Source organism: Homalodisca vitripennis, unplaced genomic scaffold (genome assembly GCF_021130785.1).
Source record: "Homalodisca vitripennis isolate AUS2020 unplaced genomic scaffold, UT_GWSS_2.1 ScUCBcl_1110;HRSCAF=4327, whole genome shotgun sequence".
NCBI lineage: Eukaryota > Metazoa > Arthropoda > Insecta > Hemiptera > Cicadellidae > Homalodisca > Homalodisca vitripennis.
In genome coordinates this window covers 40159-57424 of record NW_025777219.1, presented here as the reverse complement: position 1 = coordinate 57424, position 17266 = coordinate 40159, and the positions used below count along the sequence as shown (strand labels likewise).

Sequence of the window (17266 nt, the reverse complement as noted above, 5' to 3'; positions counted from 1 at the left end):
GTAAATGTTATTTTAAAATGTCCTTGAAATACCGCTATGAGGTTGGTTGCAATGGGCGGAGTTCTATGAGGTGATATTGGCAATGCCATCCTTGATTATTTTGCCTCCGTCCTCAAGAGTAATGTTTCCTCTTAACGATTTACATTTTCCTGTTGCATGGCGGACAGCTATAGGCTTGCTGTCCACCCGAGAAGAGAACAGATCGCTTTTGCTTGCTATTCGATCAGCAGTCTCCATGACTTATCTCAGAGTCACGCAGGAAAACTAAACAGTAAGCACTGTCACAGTACAGTACAGTCTTGCCTCCATGTGAGAATTTGATGTGACTGTGATCCATGAATGAAATTTTAATGTTCCTTTCGAACAACAAATCATAGAGGTAACAGTTTCTAAAATAAAAGTGCCGTTTATCTGAAGAGACATTTTGTCTGAAAATTGATCTCAAGGCAAGGTGGTGACAAGTTTTACAATATTTACACATTAAAAGTTCTTTTGAATGTTGAAATCTTTACAGATTCTAATTGAATTTTTCTAAACATTACATTTTTGTATGTCATTTTTGAGCTTTTTGGCCAAAAATCCCTGCTCAATTGTATGTTACCTGTTCCTGTGTTGGAGAACCATCAGATTTGTTTGTCTATCTGCCAGGTATTCAAACAAAAAACATTGTATATCACAAATCATTACAATGAAAATAAAACTGATCTTTGAATAATTATGATTCACATGATTAACAATAAAGCGATTACATACTTTTAAATGCTTATTTATGTTTTATTTAATTATTTTTTATTTACAACGCCCTATCACCAGGTGACGGTTCTGTTCAGGAGAATGTTTTGCCCCCACTATAAAATAGGGGAACAAAAAAACTGCCACATTACAAATATTTTGGACAGAACGAAGTCTGTCGGGTCAGCTAGTTCTTAATAGAATTGTTTTCCAGTTACGTTTTGATCAGGAAATAGTGATAAGTTGTTAAAGTATGCTGCTATAAATAAGTATAACAGTGAAGTGTATGCGCCGAGTTCTTCTTCAAAGGAAACTTCAACATAAGTTAGTGAAAACACCTCAATACCAATAGGGAAGAGAAGAGATATTAATGTTACATCTCTTCAGTTACAAAGAAAAGAAAATATTTCGATGCGTATTTAAAGGACGGATTTTTTATTTCCAGGACGAGAACTCTCCTAGTCTTCAATGTGTAGACTGGTGTACTGTTAACTATAAGAGTATGACGCTTTCTATGCTTACAATGCCATCTTTAAAGAAGACACCCTAACAACTAGGAGAAATATCTCAAGTAATGTTCACGTCTATTTAAACAAAAGAACGTAGTATCCTATTTTGGTTCTTTTTTTAACAAAGACAACAAGAAAACTGTTAAAAGTTCATAAAAAATAAGCTTTTGCATTGCTAACTCTGAATTAAGTCATATAATAGTAGAAAATGTAATAGCGTCCACGGAGAAGAAACCAAGTATGTCGGAGCAAAGCTGTGGAACACCCTCCCACTAGAACTGAAGAGGAGAGACCGACTGCAGTTTGGACACAAACTAAAACTCTGGCTTCAAGACCATCCATTCTACACAATAAATGAACTTTTAAACAGAACTTTCTAACCTGCTGTAACAAAATAAAATCTGACGATTGTACTGTTCTCTAAGAATATGTTCAATAAAGAATAATAATAATAATAATAATAGTTCCCAGTGTTAAGTATGAGGTATATGTAAACACATACATTTAAAAGACTAATTTCTATTTCTCTATCTATATGTTTTATCTCATTCTATGTCTGTACGACCATCCATCTCCAAGTTTGTAGGTCTATCTGTCTCTCTACGTTTCTTATTCAGACTGAGAGGCAGAAAGATGCACAGGTAGAGAGACAGATAGACCTACAAATTTAGAGACGGATAGTCGTTATTTTAATTTGGAACAGCAGTCCTTTCACTGCGCCAAATTAAAATTAGCAAGTTACTCTGCCCCACCCAGTAGTTAGTGCCTTGGGTCGTAATTTCAACCAACAGATCTATCTTTCTATAATTAGATTTTGGAACTACAGTACCACATTTTTAATTACTATATGTCAAATAATAGTTTTCAGTTAGCTTGGAATTTCAAGGATTGCAACTTTTACAACTATTGTTATTTAATGCACCTGATGGTTATTTTGTCTTAATTAAGAGCAAAGAAAAATAAAATCCAAAAAAAAATTATGGTTGCCTGTAAAGTCGGTTTTACGGGCGAAGATTTTAACGTGACAACGTCTTTTTCTCGTTAGAATATTTATTGATATGAATATTATTAAATTGCACAATAGGAACAAGGAATTGAATGAAAATAAGAATTGCACAAATTTTAAACTATAGAAATATATTTTGTTTACTAAAACATTGTACATAATTTGAAATTAATTAAAATTTGTTATTGTAAATGGTAAAGTTGAATAAAACATTTACTAAAATTGGAATTTTGAAATTCTTGCTAAACACAGTTAAATTCTAACTCCGCGCGTGGTGATTGGTCGGTTTAGTTCGTTTGTTTGGTCGCACTGTTATGCAGGTTAGAGGTTTATAATTTGTTATTTTAAATGTTTGACTAGCAATACGCGCTGTTTCTTCTCAATCGACTGAATTACGATTGATTGCAGAGTGATTTAAACTAATAATTTACTTAACACTATCAACATTTGTCAATAGTATGACATAACCTATAAACTCAGTTTCTCAACTTTTGTGTCAATCTAACAATTAATCAATCAATCATAGTTTACGATAATGAAATATCAGTGTACAATTATTTACCTTTATTGTTTGTAGTTGTTGTAAATGACGAATCTAAGCACTTCCACATTTTCACGAATAAACATAGTTATCTGCTTTATCCCGTGCGGCGGACCCACTGGACGGGCATCGTAACGTTACCGGGCGTTACACTTTTTCATGAGTGACTCCTAGCCGCAACCTAATTTAAGACGTTGTCACGTCAAAAATCATCTATATCTATTTCTAAATCTTTTGTTACTCTAAAAGTTTTATCTCCACCAAAATTAGGAAAGCTGACAACCAATTTCTTTCCTAGGAAAAATATCGTCTATTATGAACAACAGGGTTGTTTATACAGAGTAGATTGGCTCTTAACTGCTCCTACACTAGAGATTATCCCTATTTTAAAGAATATTGAGTTATCTTGGGAAACAGCATCTTGGGAATCATAGTTTTTATGTTGTGAAGTATACTATTCAGTAATAAGTACTGTGAATAAATACATAGTATTGAAAGTGTCATATGTAGTTTTTTTATGTTGCGGTTTTTTATCTGCCAGATTTTATGATTTTAGAATCTGCGACAACCTATTGATTGCTGGGGATATGAACTTGAATCTTTTGGAGGATAGGGAACTAATAAATAACTATAAGCTTACCTTAGCTTTAGATGGCTTACAGTCCATGATTAATGAACCAACATGAATAACACAGAAATCACAAACTTGCATTGATCATGTATTAGTTAGAATTCGGAACAGAAACAAAATAGGAGTACAAGCACTGGTAATTGATGGCGGGCTGACTGACCATTGTTTATCAGCTGTACTGTTGGTGCGGGAGGGGGAAGACACACTTAGAAATATCAAGGTCACGGAGCCAGTACCCTCTATCGGTATCAATCACGAATATTTCAGTGATAAGCTAAATAATGTAAATTGGGATTTCGTTTTTAAGGAAAAGAATGCATCTCACGCTTTTGATTTGTTCCACGATAAATTTTGTAACTTGTTAAGAAAAACCGAGAAGGTTGTGCATAAAAAATGTAAATTTCCTAAATTAAAGCCATGGATTACAGATGAAACGTGTAAACTAATTAAAAAGCGTAACAGTTTATTAAAAGCAATTTAAAAAAATTCCGACAATATGGAATTATTAACGTATTTTAAAACATTTAGAAACAAGTTCAAAGATAGACATAAGGAATCAAAAAGATAGTTATTTGAAGGGAAATTCTAAGAAAACTTGGATGGTTTTAAAAGAGGTAAGTGGTCAACAAACCAAAGTAAATGGTTTGATTTATTTAAAAGAAGACAATATAAGCATAGTTAAACCTTTAGCTGTAGCTGAAGCATTTAATACACATTTCTTGTACATTTCTGAAAAATTAGTAGATAAACAAAAAAACTCATAAAACAGTTGATCTTGAGCTGATGGATTGTAAAGACAGCTTTGCTACCCAACCGTTGTCAGGATCAATGTTTCTATCTCCTGTATTAGATAATGATCTAGAAAGAGCAGTAAACTATTTGAAAAATGGAACTACACCAGGTCTTGATGGAGTAAATTCGACAGTGATTAAGATTCGTTTTAAGGAAATTAAGGAGGATGCAATGTGTTAAAGTTAACGGAGTAGTAAGTGGAATGGGGGAAATCAAACACGGTGTGCCGCAGGGGTCGGTTTTAGGGGCTACGTTATTTTTAATATACATTAATGACTTGTGCAATGCTAAATTAAATGCTAGTATCACTTCTTTCGCTGATAATACTCCTTTGTCTTATTCCGAAGAGTCTTGGAACGAAGTAGCTATTAAGATGAACAGGGATTTGCTTTCGATTTAATGGTGGTTTTTGTAAAAACAATATGGCATGAGCCCTGAAAAAACTCAATTTATCAATTTCTCTATTAAAAAGAATAATAAACAGGAAAATAAAATTGTTTTGAAATGCATTACTTGTATAATGAGTGGTGGTTTTTGCAACGATGGTTGCTGTGAACTAAAGGAAGCACGGAGCGTGAAATATTTAGGAATTATATTAGATGAAAAGTTAAATTGGAAAGATCACATAACACACCTCAAACAAAAAATAAATAATACAACAAGACTCTTCTATTATATTCGAAGTATGTGTAGTGATAGTTTATTAAGAACATTATATCTTTCATTAGTTCATAGTAGGTTAGAATACGGAATAGTGTGTTGGGGAGGCACATATGTCTCAAACTTAAAACCTATAATTACAGCACAGAAAAAGTTTATGAGAATAATAACTAAAAGTAATCGATTTGAACATTCTTTCCCAATTTTTTGTTCCTTAAAAGTTCTTCCTTTAAGATAGGTATATTTATGTATATAAGGTACTCAAAATTTTTTTCTTAAGAAGTAGAAACTGTAGGGAAAATTATGAGTATATTAACAGACTGCGTAGTAATAAAAATGTGTTTGTACCGAAGCCAACAAACACGTATTTTAAAAAATCATTTAATTTTTTTAGCACCTACATTATTTAACAAATTGCCAAACAACATAAAAGATTTAAGTAATATAAATGTTTTTCTTAAAAAAATTAAGACTATGGTTGTTTACAATTCAGAATATTGAAGATTTATTGTTTTTATATTTGTAATTAGTTGTTTTTTAAGTTTTCCCTCCTACTTTACTCCACTGTACTTTGGTTTACTTACTGTATATGCCTTATGATAATTATTATAGTTATGAAATCATAATTTCTCAATAAGTATTTAAGTTGTTTTGTCTAATGATTTTGTAAGTGTTCATATTATAAATTGTAGTACAGTGGAGTCCCGCTAATCCGAACACGTGTAATCCGAACGTTGGTTAATCCGAACAGGTCCAGGAGGAATTATTTATAACGATAATGAACAGTTATAGGAACTAATTACATAAAAAATGAAAATGGATGCATCATTTCGTACATAAACAAAGAAAACTTTAATTAAATAGACATACTGTACAGTAGGTATTTTATTAAGACAAATTGTGTACGGTACAGTACATAAATAATGAAGTTAAATACAGTATCAAATTGAAACTTATAGGTTAAGTATGAGTTAAATTACTGTATTAAGAAGTGAAATCAAACGAAAATTGGACGTACAGTACTGATATTATTATTGAGTACAATATTAATTGTTAAAAGACATAAATTCAGTTATTGTCTTCTGTCGCATTGAAGAGAGTCTATTGGATGACGCGTAGTTTCGTACAACTATTGAACGCGTGGACCCGTACAATATCCAGTACGCTCACATTGCTTACCAATAGAACTCTCACAATAAATACGGTAAATGTGCTTAATATTCGCAAACACTTTTATCTGTCAAGAAAATACAATGCAACAGTCAGAAAACATGTTTTAATAAACAATGTTGATAATTCTATAACAAAATAGACCCATTCTCAAGTTTAAAACCGTATTTTTCTGTAATTCTGGCTAATCCGAACAATCACATAATCCGAATAGGGCTCGGTCCCAATTAGGTCGGATTAACGGGACTCTACTGTAGTTTGGAAGAGTAGTATTTATTGTATATTTGATTGTGTATTATAGATTTAAGTATAATTACTTTATTTTTGTTTATATAATTTAGTTGCCATATGAACGGTGATATTTAAAATTGCAGTAAAGCCTCCAATCAGGCTAAGCCTTGGAGAATTAAATATTTCTCACGATATACTTATTAAATGTATGTATTCATTCAATTCATTTATTGCCGTTAAATAACATATGTTACAATAGGCTTTGTCACATTAGTCAATTAAATGGTAGCACAATGATACAAATAAAATAGCAGACATTTGACTTCAGCGAAAATTTGATGTAAGATAGCTTGTTGTTTATCAATGTGTCTTAATCTAAATATAACAATTAACAATATATAACAATGAACAAATATAACAATTAACAAACATAACAATTAATAAAATTAACAATCAATAAATACAACAAATAATAAACAATTACAAAATATGAGAATAAATTATGATATATAAATATTACACCTAAAATATTATGTCATCTAATGAAACATTGTAGAATTCGTCTAAACTATAAAAAGCTTTTTTTAAAAACCTTAAGAACTAATTTAAAACTATTTACAGACAAAGACTTTACATTTAGAGGTAATTTGTTAAAAAGCTTTATGCCAATATGTATGTAATTACTTTTCGTCTTACTTAGACGTACAAATTCTTCATCGATAAGGTTTTTATTTCTGGTGTTATATACATGTTTACTGCTTCGTAAATTAAATTCTGCATAATGGTCTTTAACATACATAATTGATTGAAACATGAACACACAGGGTAACGTTAGAATACTCAGATCAATAAAATGCGGTCTACATGATTCAGTGTCCCCAATTCCCACTATACATCTAATCGCCTTCTTTTGCCATATAAAAACCTGTTGAGCCCCAGAGGAGTTTCCCCAAAGAGTTGTACCGTATAATAGGTGACAGTGAAAAAAAGAGTAGTAAGCATTTAAAATAAGTTCCCTACTGGTACATGTTTTTAGTTTCCTTAATAAGAAAAGAACTTTAGCCAATTTTTTACACAATTTATTTGTATGTTCATTCCAACTAAGCTTGCAGTCTAGATTTATTCCTAGGAGTTTAACAGATCTATTTTCAGTGTTTTTAAGCCCAAAAACAATTCTTTCAGTCTTATTTTTATTAAGTAATAATTTATTATTTTCGAGCCATATGCAAGACTTTTTAAATGTGGTTTCACTGTCTTCGAGTAATATATTAAGATCTTTTCCTGCATTTAACAATGTTGTGTCATCAGCATATAAAGCACAATTTCTGGATAAGAAACTTGGGAGGTCATTAGTAAAAATAATAAAAAGAAATGGCCCAAGTACTGAGCCCTGGGGAACCTCGTTTAATACTTTTTGCAGGCTTGATTGTTGTTCACCAGTTTTAAACCATTTGATATCCATCCCTCAAGTACGACCTTAATAGATTTAGCTCATTTTGCACAATACCGTAAAATTCAAGTTTTGTCATAAGAATATCATGAGACACAATGTCAAACGCTTTACTTAGGTCCAACAAGGTTGCATGAGTATAATTTTTTTATTAAAATCCTTGAAATACATAGGATACTATATTTTCTATAGCATTGATGGTAGAAAATATGTATGTAAACATACATTGATTCTGTATGTATGTAAGGTGTTGTTTGAGAAATAAAATTTCTTTCTTTCTTTCTTTCGTTTGATGAAACATTGTATCCTTTTCCTACAAAAGTCTATTTTACATTCACTTTGTATATTTAGATTGTTCCAACATATAACCTTTTGTATGTTTTGAAAATTACTTTTTAGAGTTTTTACTTTATACAAAAAAACAAAATAATGCTGATTTGAGTCGAAAGAATCTCATTAAACATATTTATTTATAAGTGACTATGTGATGAGTGTTCCGCAACTAAAAGTTTTTCAACGGCCAGGATCCAGGATTAACACGTTCCCTATCAACACGTAAGAAAACACCGTTACAACAGCCCGGTGCCAAAAAAATACAGTTGTCACTTCAAATTATTCTCCCCATAGACTGACAACTGTAGGTTACCCATGGACTGAATGCACTGAACCAATGTCAGCTACTATTGACGTAAAAACAATGTTGTTTTATTGTCTCTTACAACCTTTTGATCTATGTTATCAACTTAAAATTTAGTTGTTCGGAATCAACAGGAATGTTTGAAAATTGGGGCTGGCCACACGTTTCCTGAGTGGGATAATTTTTACTGTTTTTATATAATCCTTATCTTGTAACTAAATTTCCTACAAACGGCATTCAACAAGATGGCCGAATAGTGATGTATGTTATATATTGTAATGGATTGAAATTGTGGTTGAAATTTGTAATATATTGTCGTGTTTTATTGAATTGATAAAAATACACCACAATAGAAAACATATTCTCTACATCAACTATAGCTTACATTGGTCTATGAGAATATTAACATGTTTTAAGTTATATACATTGCAAGGTACGCAATAGACTGGTAAACACTTATAATTAATTAACATAACTGAAGTTTAGTTTGAAGTTTAGTTTATGACAATTGAAGGATTGTGAAGGAAACAGGATTTTTCCAGACATTTGTCATCGTAAGACGTTTAGTTTCATTGAACGATGGATAAATGTCCAGAAAAATCCTGTTTCCTGGGTAAATTAAAGTATAATTTATGAAGGAAAATTATGTTTTTCTTTACTGATTTACGTATCTAATCATTGTCTGATTGATGAAACAAATGTTTTTAGGTTGGTCTATTCGAAAGTATGTGTCACCATCTTTAGTGTCTGGTAGAAATCAAGTCTAACAGGATTGGACAGTGAGAAAAAGTTTATACTCAGTAGCAAACATGTTAAGACATCCTGCTTTACTGCCGTATTAGAACCCTACAAAAACAGCAAACCCTACAGTAAATTAAACTCAGTCATTTTATTTAATATCATGAAGAATGATAAGCTAACTTGCTTCAAAGCTAGATGTAGACCTGACAGTTTCTATTTCAATTCTCTATAAATCTGATAATCAGTAAAGGGAATAACAGCCAACAGTATGTTTACAATTATGGAGAATTTGTTTGATTGCCAATATTATTTAAGTTATTGTCAGTATTGATAAGAATAATAGTGTAAGCATTGATCATGTAATGTACCTGAAAGATAATTTCATTGGTTAACTTTAGAAGTGACAAATATCAGATTTCCAAGGTTTTCCTTATTTCTGAGGTAGTTTTGGATTATATTCTGTACTATTTTACTTTAATTCATGGTTTAATGTTGCACCCTAACACAACATTTATCAATGGAAAGTTAAAGAAAAAACTACAATAATTTGTAAAATTCAGTTGACAGTTTAAACGCTTGCACCAATGAAATTCATAAACGGAAAAATTCCGTATGGGTAGCACCAGTCGAAGAAAAGTTCCATTTTTAGAGCAACTATGGTCAATCATGTGTTTTATATAAAAGTTATAATTTTCATGTAACAGAATTTGGAAATTAGCCTATGTCTTATTTGAAAACTACAAGCAAACAAAAGTTCCAGCAGTAGAAAAACAGCTGAGTCTATTTATTTCTATATATTATATAAAACAATTAATTTTTAGAAATTACGTTTATACCAAACAAAAGCTTAAGGTCTGTAAAAGCGTTTAACTACCACAGTAATCGTACAAATTTTGCTACAAAATGTATATCATGAAATAAAAATATAGTTATTTTAAATATCTGTTAAATTTACTACTGCTTCAGCTCTTTTTGAGCTAAAAACACAATAGTACTTTCATTGTAATTTTATTTAGGTTTTACAATTAGTAATAATTTTAAACTATTATATGAACTTGTTCTCCTTTTTGTTTTTCTACATAAAAATAAGTTATTTATCAACAATAAACATTATTTAAGATTTTATACAGTTAATTTGAATTAAAAGTAAACTTTTTTGTAATTTTGAAGTTTTTAGGTAGATTTTATATACAACCAGTCTTATTGTAGTAATTGGAAAAATTTCTGCATAACTTAACTACCGAACATGATCCCCAAAAACCGAAACCATCCCTGTCCTAAATGATTTAAATATACTTATATAGCGCAACTTGTAGATACGATAATTGTCACTAAAAACCCCGAAAAAGTTTAAACCACAAAATATATCCTATAAATATCTCGCAGAAGATCTTTGGCCAGCTTGATTCGTCACTTTTTACAATTGGTGGCTGTATACAACTTTTTAAATTCACAATTAAGTTATAATATGAACCTAGAGAAAAAACATGTTCAGAAATGCTTATAAGATTTACTAAAAATTTGTGGAAATCAATTTTGTTGGTACCCGGGACTACATCTCAAATGGTTTTCAAGATATTGATTAAATGTAATCCTATAAGAACTTTTCTATCACATAGATATGCTGAAACAAGTTTAATCTTGGTACAAAAACTTGATCCTTGAAATGTCGACTAAGTTTACTGAACTGTTTGGTACACCATCTCTCTTTACTATGATGGTCTTTTAAACTTTTAAATGTTCACATCTCTGTTATTTATAAACTTAGAGTAAAATCAAAAACTGTTCTAATATGATTATAATATTAACGTTTTATTATTTATTAACATTTGTTTGGTATCGGTAAATCCAATGCTCGCATAAATTAATATTTCAGATGTCACCAAAAGTACCTAAGTCACTTCTTTCTAAGAAATAGAGCCAGAAGGACTATTTCTATTACAATCAACATAATAAAAAACTATTATGTGCAATACAAAAATGTGTTTCTAAAGAAACAAATGAGTTTCCAAACTTTTTTATATCTTGGAAATGATTAAACATTTATTACTCTTTTTTAAAGTAATCGGTTTTGACATTTTAAAAACAGGAATTTTGTGCCAGATTCATAATTTGTGGAATAAGTCGATCAGATGAAAAATTATTACAGTTATATATCACTCTATGGCTTCAGCGTAGCCTATTATGTGTAATTTAGTGAATCCCTGGACTAAATGGGATCTCACTGAACATGAGAGAAGCATGAGAATGAGCAGAATGGTAATACAGTCGCCTTCCTCCAGAGTGGTGTCTGACCTTCTCCCACTAAATAGATCGATGTCTTCTCGGGTTATAGGCCTGATCACAGGAACATGGTCACCTGAGGAAGCATCTTCACAGAGTCAGCATCCCTTCAGGAGGATCCGCTCTGTAGACTGTGTGATGGGCCTGGATGAAACTGCCGAACACTTGCTCTTTGATTGTCCTTCAATAACAAGGGGAGCGGTATGCCATCTTTGATAGTTTGGACAAGGGAGGTGAATTTCCCCAGGAGGACCTGATAAGTTGTTTTTGGCGGTTTGTGGAAGTGCTTGAAATCATAGACTGGTAGGACTAACGGTGTGCTCCCGGGGTGCGCAAAAGGCCCTTGAGGCTGAAGTGCATGGTAGTAGGCCGCCCCATAGAAGAAGAAGAAGGCAAAAGTCAGTCTGCCACTCTCGGAGATTCTGACTGGGGCCTTCTAGCTTTAAACAATAATGAACATTGTAAATTCATAATAGATGAAAAATTCGGGGGAGTTTTTCATTTTTAGTTATTTCCAAAAACAGAGTAAGGTTTATCTTACACGTAGAACTGCATTAACCCATTGGCCTTGTACCACGGAACGGTGCCGTGACAGCTAGTCTAAGCTTAAATGTTTATCACGGAATCGTTTCATAACGAGTACAGTGCCACCTACATGTTATTTTTTAGCTCATTTTTCATCAAAATGTTTTAAAATGTTGATCAAACCAATGAGAAAAGTCTTAAAATATGTGTGGAAAAATATTTAAAGCTGTTAAAGTAAACATATTATACTGATATATTACATCAATCTAGTTACATCTAACTTTTAATGTAATATTTTCCATTGGTCTTAGGTTGAATTTTGTAACTTGTGATGCGTAATATTATTGCTTTATACAACCTTGCTTTATATTGCAATGTTTGGCCAACAGATAATGCTTCGCATGGCTGATTGTCTTCTGCTTTGTGTTGATGCACAACAAACATGACGCTGGTGTGCTGATAGTAAACATTCAGCATTCATACGGGAGTTGTTTTATAGTGGTTATGGCCATGGCTGAGCCTTCAAATCAGTTTGACAGGGTGTTTCTAGTGAAATTGATAAACTTATTAAATAATCAATCAAAATAAATTACTACAAAAATCTTAATGAATTACAAGAGAAAAAAATCTACACTTTTGAGATTTTTAGTGTTTTTGAAAAAACATATATTCTAAGTTATGCATTTACATATCTATATTTTATATAAAAGAAAGTCGTGTTAGTTACACTATTTATAAACTCGAGAACGGTTTGACCGGTTTTTGAAGATGTTTATGTGTTTGGAATTGTCTTCATCGGAATAGGATAATAAGTATTAAAATATCATAAAAGTTCACAGTATTTCGCGCCACTGGTCTCTAAAAGTTACGGAAATACCCATAAGAAATGCATTGCAGCAAACATATGTTATTAAGTGAAAGATCCCGTTCAAATTAAATCAGCTGTTCTTTGTAAAATATATAATGCGACAAAAGAAATATATGTTTATATCATTTAATTACCATTTTAAATGTCTTTACATTTATAGTTTGAAAGCATAGAATAAGCTTAAGAGAAATAGCAAATTTTGTTTCAACTGTTTCTGCAATCACTGTTAATCATAGACTTTACAATCCAGATAATACAATTCAAATTTTAATTGTTTACAATTCAAAGCAATTATCTCTGCATCTCCAAGTCAAATACGTACATTATTTGATATCATCATTTTGACATGCTTTCCATCGAACCCATCTAACCTGTGGCACAAATACAAGGATAATTTGGCAGAAGATATTTTTACACCAAATTTGTGTCAGTTCAAGACATTCCGATCTTGAAATGAATGATGAGATACATAATCGGGGCCTTGCTCTTGATTGAAGACATTTGTTATCTCATGTGCGGTAGTTTATTAGTCAGGTTAGAATACCAGCGCCAAATCGTGAAATGAGTGACGCATTTAATCGGGAACGGGAACGTGAATATAATCACCAGGAATTAGATTTAGTAGTTCAAACGAATGTACCCCTGATGAATCCCCAACAAAAGGAAGTTTATAATACATTAATGAAGGCAATTGATGATGGAAACGGTGGTTTATATTTCCTGGATGCCCCTGGTGGAAACTGGTAAGACATTCCTCAAGTCAGTAGTTTTAGCCACTGTTCGTGCAAGTACCAACATTGCGGTTGCAGTGGCTTCTTCTGGAATAGCAGCCACATTGCTAGAAGGATGTCGTATGGCACATTCTGCATTAAAATTTGCCGTTAAATCTTCAATTTATTGAAGAACCAACATGCAACATTACAAAGCGCTCCGCTATGGCCAAAGTTTTATCAGAATCGAAGATCATAATCTGGGATGAATACACAATGGCACATAAACGTGCAATGGAAACACTTAACCGAACATTGCAAGATCTACTTAATGACTCAAGATGTTTTGAGGCGCAATGATTTTACTGTCTGGCGTTTTTTGCCAAACATTGCCAGTAATTCCCAGATCGACTGCTGCTGACGAAATAAACCCTTGCCTCAAATCATCGAATCTATGGCGCTATGTTAAGAAACTTCAGCTGACAAAAAACATGAGAGTTGCATTGCTGAACGATACATCTGCTGAAGATTTCTCTGAGCGATTGCTGACTATCGGTAATGGTCGTGTACCTGTTGACGAATCGAGCGGATGGATTTCATTTCCTCCGAATTTCTATAACTTTGTCTCATCGAAAGACAAACTCATCAATAAAGTATTCCCAAACATCATTACTAACCTCAAAAATAATGAATGGTTGAGTGAGAGAGCAATTTTGGCAGCTAAGAATAAAGATGTAGATAACTTAAACTACATAATCCAGAATGAGATCATTGGTACACTGCATTCTTTTCAAATCTATTGACTGTGTAACAAATAAAGATGATGCCCAATAACTATCCAATTGATTTTTTTTTAACCACATTTTTTTGTGTAAACCACTAACAAAGCTGGATTCGAGGTTGGTAATCACGAGTAAACAGTGCGTGAACTCGTTGTACGTGGTAAGGATGAAGTTGTTGCTCACGTAGTATAGTCCAGACTGTTTCATTGCTAACATTGAACTGCAAACCAATTTCTCTAGTACTTTTGTTTGGGGTGGTCTGATATGACATCCAATATGGATTCTTCCAATTCAGGAGTTCTTACTGAAACCTGTCGGCCTGAGTTACCTGGTTTTTGGTGTGAAAAGCTTCCTGTCTCTGCAAGTTGTCGATGAATTGTTGAAAAAGTTTCATTACAAGGTAACACGCAATTTGGGAAACGTTCCTGATACAGTATTCTCGCTGCAGTACCACTACAATTAGCAAGGCCATACATTAGATGCATGTCTCCCAATTCTGAGTTGGTAAAATCATTGGTAATATCATTATTTGCCATTCCTGTTGCTAATGAAAAGAAACTAAATCATAAACACTTACTAATTAAAACAAACAATACTTTATACTAAAGTAATTGGAATGGACACAAAACAACTTTTACATTACAGAAGAAATAGGTTAAGTTAGTTATGAGTAAAATGCAAACAATGCCAGAAACATAAACAACTTTTAATAGCTTAAATAAACAGCTGTTCACATTAATCAGCTCATTTACTTTAAATCAGCTGTTCAGATTAAAATAGTTTAGAATACTATACTTCCTGTTGTGTAATGTTGTAAAACCTGGTATTATGTTTGGTAGTACTACTGTAATCAGTTGTTTTTTATTTGATTTTAATGAAACAACCACTGTTAGAGATTTACAATAAATTTTACAACATTTTATTATTCTTGTAAAATTTTCATACAGGGTATCGATTTTGCGGTATTTAACATCAAAATTTATGATCGGCTGCCATTTTGAAACGGGTTAAGATAATTTGTTCATATTTTTTTTCTCAAATGGGTATACAAAAGGTCAACACAACAACTGCAAAGTTGCATAAATTTATCTTTACTGGTATAAGAGATATACTTTTTTGGTAAAAATCACTTGGAGACAGATAGATGGAAAACTAAAGGTTTTAGGACATACATCCATATGAAGTTTTTTTCTCATTTTCTTGTCTAGAACAAAATACTACAATATTGAAACACCTTTAGTAAAACACCCTGCGCATGCACACACACGCGCACACAACACACACACACACGCGCGCGCACACACACACACACAACTCAAATTGCAATATATACTAAAAACAATTAAAATATTTTCAGCAATTTCATTGAAATTAATTGAGTGTTACACATTGAATTAATTTCAAACAATTTTGTTTTAATACATTAAAAACAGCTAGCTTTAAATAAAATTTTAATTAAGTATAATAAAAATGAGTTTGTATTTGATAATTTAGGTGTTTCTAAATATTGATAATTTTGTTAGCTGATTATGTTATCAAACCGAGTGTGAAACTGGCCATAGATTCCATCCATCCATAAAAAGAACGAGTACCGGGAAGCCGACGTGAAACTGGCCATAGATTCCATCCATAAAAATAACGAGTACCCGGAAGCCGACGTGAAACTGGCCATAGATTCCATCCATAAAAAGAACGAGTACCGGGAACTAGTTCCTAAATGAATCCTAACCTAGTTCATCAACTCAAACCATACAAAATATATATTTAATTAATAACGTGAAGATAAATACTACAAATACAAATTTTAAATGAACAAAACACTACTTTTATGATAATAATCCCTTTTTATAGTGGCAATTTTCAAGACTATACTCAATTAAAAGGCAAGTTTTGAGAAACCCTATAAAAGGGCCCATGCCTTAAAAACGTACAAGCCAATTTTGATAAAACTTTCTATACACATTCACTACATGGTCTACTATACTAAAATACAAGCCTAATTCTTAGGCCTTGCCTATTTTCGGAGCCCACATCAACTTTACAGGCCAAGTGCTGACAAAAACCAATCTATGGATAGCCAGTCAAAAAAACATACGAGCCCAATTTTGATAAAACTTTCTGTACACATTCACTACATGGTCTACTATAATGAAATACAAGCCTATACATGGTGGCCTTCTCTCATACTGCAACCTAACTAGACCTATCAGGGGATATCTTAAGGAACCTTTAAACAATTTTCAATCCCATTTCCACTAACATAATTTTGTTATCTCCTGTGTGTGACATTGAAGAAAACAATCAAACCAAAAATAAACGTTAGACCTACTAAACATGAATATGCAATATATTCAGGCTATTAGTACTAGTTAATACACATAGTTGTATCTAGTGTAGTTACACATTGATTTAAAGATTAAATTAGTGAATAATGTAAGGTCCTACTGTTGGAAAGTTCAGAGTTATGTATTTACCTTAATCTAAGAATCGTATTTAACTAATATCGCCTGTCAACGTCAACACTAAAGTAAACAAGCAGAAAGGTTACCTGCAGTTTGCAGTGGAGTGATCCTCTAATGTTGTGTGATGTGTCGTCGAAAACTTAAAAAAAAACTTTCACTAGACAGTAGAGCGTGAAATGTAAAGTAAAGCCCTTATCTATGTATGGGACGGTTTTAAACCAGAGTGATTATCCGCATCCGGTCAGTTCCAAGCTCCCACACCAGGTTGCCGGGTAGTCTGTCACGAGCTCCTCCCGTTTGTGTTCAATGGGGGTGATTCGTGACAGGCGGAGAGAAAAAGTGGGGATGGAGGGGCCCCTCCTGCAACTAGAGATAGCCCGCGTATTAGAATAGTGGAATAAGCAGTCCGCGCGTTCTCGCTCTGTACTCCTCTGAATTTAATAGAGCCTGGTGGTGTAATATGTATATGTATGTAATATGTATAAATGTAATATATATATATATATTACATTTTCAAAGCTGGATGCTGCAGGATG

The 17266-nt window shown here is 32.4% G+C and overlaps 1 protein-coding gene across 3 annotated transcripts in view; it reads right to left on the bottom strand.

The window, feature by feature from the left end:
- Positions 1–17006, bottom strand: part of LOC124371204 (NFX1-type zinc finger-containing protein 1-like) — a 45700-nt gene extending 28694 nt beyond the window's left edge. Inside the window, exon 1 of one of the 3 annotated variants that reach the window (XR_006923230.1) lies at positions 16817–17006. The gene's annotated coding sequence lies outside the window, so the exon portion shown is untranslated. Of the gene's footprint in view, positions 1–16742 lie in introns of all 3 variants that reach the window. The other 2 variants (XR_006923231.1, XM_046829533.1) reach the window with 2 other exon arrangements.
- Positions 17007–17266: the final 260 nt, after the last annotated feature.